Raw genomic sequence first — 7,595 nt, forward strand, 5'->3', positions numbered from 1 at the left:
GACTGGAGCCCCCCCTCGGGCGCTGTTGGTGGGCACGTGACATGATACAACTGCTGTGCCAAACAGTGTGGCATTTCCTCGAGATACTGATAATTACCACAGGACCCCGCAGGTGTACTTGTGGGCACATCCCCCAAAGAATTGAAAGCAAGGACTCGAGTAGGTTTTTTGTGCAGCCACGTTCACGGCGGCAACATTCACGGTCGCTGAAACACGGAAGGAAGCGTGGATGAGCGGACAAGCAAAACGCCGTCCGTCCTTACACTGGAACGTGATCCAGCCTTCAAAAGGAAGGGGATTCTGACACGTGTACCGCGCGGGTGAACTCGGAAAACACGACGCCGAGTGAAATAAGCCGGCCGTGAAAGACGAAGACTGTATGAAATCCACTTGTGTGAGGCGCACAGTCAGAATTGCAGACAGGAAGCAGAAGGGGGGTTGCCGGGGGCCGGGGGAGGTGACAGTTTGGAGTTAGGGCTCGATGGGTACTGTTTCAGTTGGACAAGATGAAAAGAGTTCTGGAGAAGGACAGGGTGAAGCCTGCACGTTACGCATGGAGGTGACGCCACAGAAACGTACGCTTAAAAATGGTTAAGATGATAACTCTTATGGGTCTTTTTAAATGTTTACTTTGAGAGAGAGAGTGTGTGGAGGGGCAGAGAGAGAAGGAGAGAGAGGGAGAGAGAGAGGATCCAAGCCGGCTCTCCACTGTCAGCACAGAGCCCGACGTGGCGCTCGAACCCATGACTCCCGAGATCGTGACCTGAGCCGAAATCAAGAGTCGATGCTTAACCGACTGAGCCACCAGGCACCCCGATAAGTTTTATGTTATGCGTATTTTACCACAATAGCAAAGAAAGGAAAAGGGAATAAATTATAAAAAATTGGAAATAAGATAAACATCTAAGAATTGAGAATCATGCGATCGGAAGGAAAAAAAGAGTCAAGCTCGTATCCTGCTTTTCCTACCCAAACCAGATCTCCGGGCAACCGCAGCGGGAGAGGGGGCTTCTCTCCAGAGAAACACTCTTGCTGATGAACAGAGGTCAACCCGGTGAACCTCCTGACGCACGCACAGACCGCTAGCAGACTTGTCAAACCCCCAGCCCGCTTCACCCAAGTCTCGATCCGAGACATTTCAGGGCCTTCTGGGGAGCCACGCCCACCCTCACGGCCACCAGGATCCCCGGGGGGGGGGGGGGGCACAGAGCGGCAGTGGTGGGTGCTAGAGCAGGGCCGCCGGCCTTGAGCGCCACCCCCAAGGGGGCAGCCACACCCTGGGGGACGCTAGCTTAAGGAACCATAAGCCAAGTGGAGAGAGAGGACAAAAGCCGGGCTGTGGAGGAAGCCTCCTTTCCTTACCCTGCCGAGGAGAGGGGGCTTCTCTGGTGGGTCTGGACTGCGGGCCGGCGGAAGCGTGGGCCTGCCCTTCACCTCTGTGCGCTGAGCTGCTGGTCCCACTCACCCGTGCACCCCTCACGTCCCCTCAGGAAACCGAGATTCTCAGGGCGCCTGGGGGCTCAGTCAGTTAAGCATCCGACTTCGGCTCAGGTCATGATCTCACGGTTCATGAGTTCGAGCCCCGCATTGGGCTCTGTGCTGACAGCTCGAAGCCTGGAGCCTGCTTGGGATTCTGTGTCTCCCTCTCTCTCTGCCCCTCCTCCACTCACACCGTCTCTGTCTCTCAAAAATGAATAAACATTAAAATATATATATTTTTTAAAGTAATGGATGGGGGCACCTGGGTGGCTCAGTCGGTTAAGTGCCTGACTTCAGCTCGGGTCACGATCTCGCGGTTTGTGGGTTCAAGCCCCGCATAGGGCCCTGTGCTGACAGCTCGGAGCCTGGAGCTGCTTCGGATTCCTTGTCTCCCTTTCTTTCTCTCCGCCCCTGCCCGTGCTCTGTCTCTCTCAAAACTAAATAAACATAAAAAAAATAAAATTAAAAAAAAAAAAAAAGAAACTGAGATTGTACGTCTTTGAGCACGAGGGCAATGAACCCAACATAAAATCTACATCAGGGTTGAGTTGCGAAGGCTCACATTGTGGGGACTTCACTCCACCGGGTCCTCTTCTGTCCCACTCCTTTGTCTTTGTGACCTGCCCTGGCCAGGCCAGGAGGAGGACAGTGGCTGTAAGAGCATGACCTCTAAGGGGGCAGCGTCATGTCACGGACGTCCTTCTTGATGTAGACAACTGTTGATTTTCATTACACTGTGTTCTAATTACGGTTTCGTGGTCTCCGACCACGTCTGTGGCAAAGGTCCGGATCTACTCTGAGAATCTCCCAGCAGATGGCAGCAAAGTGTCTTGTCCTAACAAGAGTCAGCCTCCGTCCGGCTTTCTGACCTGAGTCCCTCTGTGAGGCTGCCAACGCGCGGCTCCCGAGGAAGAAACGGTCCAGAACCGGAGGGTGTTCGTGGCCTGAGACCATCACTAACGACCTGCGCTTCTCGACACGTGGGCGCTCACGTGACGGGGTGCTGAGCTGCGCGAGCCCTAGAGGACATCAAGCAGAGGCGGTGGCCTTGGCCCTGACCCTGCTCAGAAACAGACTTCAGATCTTCAAGACAGCCACCACACCAGGGAGTTGGGGGAAACTTATTGAACACATTCTCTTCCAAATGGTGAAATTGGGGGCCACCTAGAACCTTGTTATCTTATATGTAACATTCGAGAGATCGTGCTTCGTTTTCATCTCCGCTTCGGGCGTGAAAACCACCAGGGGCTGAGTGAGGGTGGGGACACGGTGTATCTTAGTGGCTGTGGCGAAGACACACGTGCACATTGGTGGTGATATTAAGCATTAGAGCTTTTTTTTTAAGTTTACTTATTTGTTTTGAGAGAGACAGAGAGACAGAGAGAGAGAGAGAGAGAGAGTGTGCAAGCACAAGTGGGGGAGGAGCTGAGAGAGAATCCCAAGCAGGCTCCACGCTGTGAGCAGAGCCCCTCGCAGAGCTCCATCCCGTGAGCCATGAGATCACGACCTGAGCCGAAACCGAGGGCCAGACGTTCAACGGACTGAGCCACCCAGGCACCGCTAGAGGTTTGTTTGAAAGTTTGAAAAACAAAAAAATAACAGTCTATGCTGTGGAATAGACACTGTATTAAAAATATTTAGGTGAGGGGCACCCGAGTGGCTCAGTCGGTTGGGTGTCCGAGTCTTGATTTTGGCTCAGGTCACGAGCTCGACAGTTTGTGAGTCTGAGCCCCGTGTCGGGCTCTGCACTGGCCGTGTGGAGCCTGCTTGGGATTCTCTCTCTCTCTCTCTCTCTCTCTCTCTGTGCCTCCCCCTGCTCAAGCACACTCTCAATAAATAAAGAAACATGAAAAAGAATATTTAGGTGATTTGCTATCAACTGCTCATACACAGTCCTCTTCCATTTAATGTCAAAAACCTATTCCTAAAAATTAGACATTCTCCACAAAAAGTCAGCTGAAAATCAACTTTATGATATAACTAAGAACCGGCAGAATACTTCCGTGTAAGTAACACGCTTACTTACGTATAACTGAATGTAAAACGCTAAACACTTCACTTCCTAAACACAGTGATGGTCAAGGATGTTAACGAACCCGTCAGCAGGAATGTGGTTTCAGCCCCAGCCGTGTCCCCAGCGCACACACACCCATCTGTTTATCCTCGAGCAAAACACATTCATGCGACTACAATCATCTACCCATTGTTTCTGAGATGGAACTCAAGATTGTCCCACACGTTATTCTCGTAAAGTTCTTTTACTGATTTGGGAGGACATAAATATAAAGTGTTCCTGTATAAGTTTTGCTAGAAAGAAGTTTGAGAGACCCACATTCTCTAAAAGTGTAAGCATTAAAGGCCCGGAAGTCTTCAACGTCAGGAATGTCGCCTTGTAGCTGTCCTGTGGGCTGCGCCTGTATCAGGTGCCGCTTTCGATGAGGCAACGTCTAGATTCAGAAGACCATCCGAACCACTGTTCACCTGGGGCAAGGCGAATATTTTTTATTTTGCAGAAATCAGCAAAATTCGGTAACATGATGCCAGATCCTTTATGCAGAAAACGATCACTAATACCAAATAATGTTACTCATTATTTAGAGGATAAACCACAAAACTGAGTAATTAAAATTACGGTAGTTGGGATAAGTAGAAGTATGATGATCTTCACTGAAGTGAATATTCATCAACTGCTCCACCCTCCCGGGAATGTGGGGTGGGGCGGACGGTGCAGGGTTTGCACTGCCTGGTCCCCTTGTGGTCTGGTGGGACCATATGACTGGTGTTGGCTAACGAGGTGTGAGAGGGAGTGGCATGCGGCATCTTCATACCAGAGCATTTAATTGCCAGAGTTCTCTTTCCCTCAGCCCGGAAGACCAGAAACACTCCAGAAAATGGTCATCTCATCAACCTGGGTCCTGAAATGAAGATGGCAACTCACTTATTATGAGCGAGACTAAATTCACAGAAAGGAAGCGGGAAACACCCTAAGTATCCATCGATGGATAAATGGATAAGCAAAATTTGGTATGTACATACAAGGGAATATTATTCAGCCTTTAAAAAGAATGAAATTCTGGTAAATGCTACGATTTGGATGAACCTTGAAGTCCTGATACTATGTGGAATAATCCAGACACAAGACTGTAGGATTCCACTTATACGAGAGGCCTAGGTAGTTAAATTCATAGAGGCAGAGGTGGAACAGTGACTATCGGAGGCTAGGGTTGGGGGGTACATGGGAGTTATTATTTAATAGATGCGGCATTTCATCGAGGGATGATCAAAAAGTGGAGACGAATGGTGGCGACTGCTGCGTGACATCGTGAAGGTTCTCAACGCCACTGAACCGTATGCTTTACAATGGTTAAAATGGGAAATTTTGTTTTACATATTTTAGCACAATATAAAAGTTTTTATTTTTTATTTATTTTTTAAAATAATTTTTTAAAGTTTTATCCACGTAAGTAATCTCCATACCCAATGTGGGGCTCAAACTCATGACCCTAACATCAAGAGTCACATGCTCTTCTCACTGAGTCAGGCAGGAGGTCCTAATATTTTTTTAAAAGAATCAAATAGAGGCGCGTCTGGGTGGCTCAGTCGTTGAGCGTCCGACTTCAGCTCAGGTCACGATCTCGCGATCTCGCGGTCCGTGAGTTCGAGCCCCGCGTCGGGCTCTGGGCTGATGGCTCAGAGCCTGGAGCCTGCTTCCGATTCTGTGTCTCCCTCTCTCTCTGCTCTTCCCCCGTTCATGCCCTGTCTCTCTCTCTGTCTCAAAAATAAGTAAACGTTAAAAAAAAAAAATTAAAAAAAAAAGAATCAAATAGAGGGACGCCTGGGTGGCTCAGTCGGTTAAGTGTCGGACTTTGGCTTAAGTCATGATCTCACAGTCTATGAGTTCGAGCCCTGCATTGGGCTCTGTGCTGACAGCTTGGAACCTGGAGCCTGCTTCAGATTCTGGGTCTCCCTCTCTCTCTGGCCCTTCCTCTCTCACGCTGTCTCTATCTCTCTCAAAAATAAAGAAACATTAAAAAAAATTCACTCTAGGGATTCAAAATCAAATTTGAGCAAGCAGAAAAAAGAATCATTGAATTTGAAGATGTATCAATTGAGATTATCTAGTCTTAGAAAGAAAAATAAATTAAGAAACGAACAGCGTCTCAGAGACCTGAGACGTCTACCCAAAGTAGAATGATGTAATCAAAAGAAAACAAGTCAACCAACAATTCTATATCCAACAAAATCATTCTTAAAAAATGAAGAAAAGCTTAAAACATTCTTAATAATAATAAACCAAAGAGGGGAGAGTTTGTTGTTAGTGGATCTGACCTACAGGGAATGCTAAAGCAAGTCCTTTGGGCTGAAATAAAAAGACACTAGACGGGGGCGCCTGGGTGGCGCAGTCGGTTAAGCGTCCGACTTCAGCCAGGTCACGATCTCGCGGTCCGTGAGTTCGAGCCCCGCGTCGGGCTCTGGGCTGATGGCTCAGAGCCTGGAGCCTGTTTCCGATTCTGTGTCTCCCTCTCTCTCTGCCCCTCCCCCGTTCATGCTCTGTCTCTCTCTGTCCCAAAAATAAAATAAAACGTTGAAAAAAAAATGAAAAAAAAAATTAAAAAAAAAAAAGACACTAGACAATAATTCAGATTCACATGAAGAAATTCAGAACACCAGTACAGCTATGTGCAAAGATAAATACAAAAGACAGCATATGAGTAGTTTTTGTTTATAACTGCTTTTTTTACTCCCTGACTTATAGGACAGCTACAGAAGCAATGTAAATCTAAGTTGATGCTCACAAAACATATGGAAATTGTCTTATAACATCTTATAATGATATAAGTGTCACTCAATCCAGAAGACACGATATTTATAAACATATATGCACCCAACGACAAAGCCTCAAAATACATGAAGCAAAAACTGACAAAACCTTTAAAGGGAGAAACTTACAATTTAACAATAATAGCTGGAGCTCTCGCCTTTTTCCCACCGTCGTGGTGTGTGCGGTTGACTGTTCCTCGCCATGTTTTCTCACAAGACTTTCAGGATTAAGCGATTCCCGGCCAAGAAACAAAAGCAGAATGGGCCCATTGCCCAGTGGATTTGGATGAAAATCGGTAATTAAATCAGGCAGAACTCCAAGAGGAGGCATTGGAAAAGAACGAAGCTGGGTCTCTAAGGGATCGCACATGAGACGGCGCACATACTTATGCTGCATGAACGTCACGTGTTCCTGTCCGATGGCTCTGTAACATCCCTACTACCTGAACAGACATGTTTTACCAGGGAAATGATTTCCTCTGTTGCTAACCTTCTGCTCCAGTGAGTTGGTTCAGTAATAAATATGTGAGACCTTCCGGTTGGAAAAAAAACCACAATAATAGTTGGAAGCTTTAATACCCAACTTTCATAATGGATAGGACAATTAGATAGAAGATCAGCAAAGAAAGAGAAGACATGAAAACCACTACAGGCCAACTAGACCTAACAGGCATAATAGAACTTTCCACCCGACAACAAAAGGATACACAATCTTCTCAAGTGTACGTGAAACACTCTCCAGGACAGACCGTATGTTAGGCCATAAAATAGGTCTCAGTAAATTTAAAAGGATTGAAATCATGCAAAGAATATTCTCTGACCAAAACAGAATGAAATTACAAATCATCAGAAAGAAAGAAATTTGGAAAATTCACACTTCTGCGGAAATTAAACAACACACTCCTGAATTACTAATGGTCAAAGAGGAAATTCCAAGGGAAATTAGAAAGTACTTTGAAAAGACTAAAAACAAAAACACAACGTACCAAAACTTATGGGATACAGCAAAAGCAGTGCTCAGAGAAATTGATATCTTTCAACACCTACACTGAAAATAACAAACACCTCAAATTAATAAACGAATCTTTCACCTTAAGAAGGTAGAGAAGAGTAAACTAAACTCAAAGCAGGCAGAAGGATGGGAATAGTAAAGATTAGAACAGAAACAGAGAATAGAAAAACAGTAGGGAAAAAAATCAATGAAACCAAAAGTTGGTTCTTTAAAAAGATATATAGGTGCGCCTGTGTGGGTCAGTCAGTTGAGAGTCCGACTTCAGCCCAGGTCATGACCTTAT

The 7,595-nt window shown here is 46.5% G+C and overlaps 1 pseudogene; it reads left to right on the plus strand.

Annotated features, from left to right (window-relative positions):
• The first annotated feature begins 6,502 nt into the window (after positions 1-6,502).
• LOC115505897 lies at positions 6,503-6,658 on the plus strand (annotated as a pseudogene).
• Positions 6,659-7,595: the final 937 nt, after the last annotated feature.

This window comes from Lynx canadensis, chromosome F2 (genome assembly GCF_007474595.2).
Source record: "Lynx canadensis isolate LIC74 chromosome F2, mLynCan4.pri.v2, whole genome shotgun sequence".
In the NCBI taxonomy this organism is placed as follows: Eukaryota; Metazoa; Chordata; class Mammalia; order Carnivora; family Felidae; genus Lynx; species Lynx canadensis.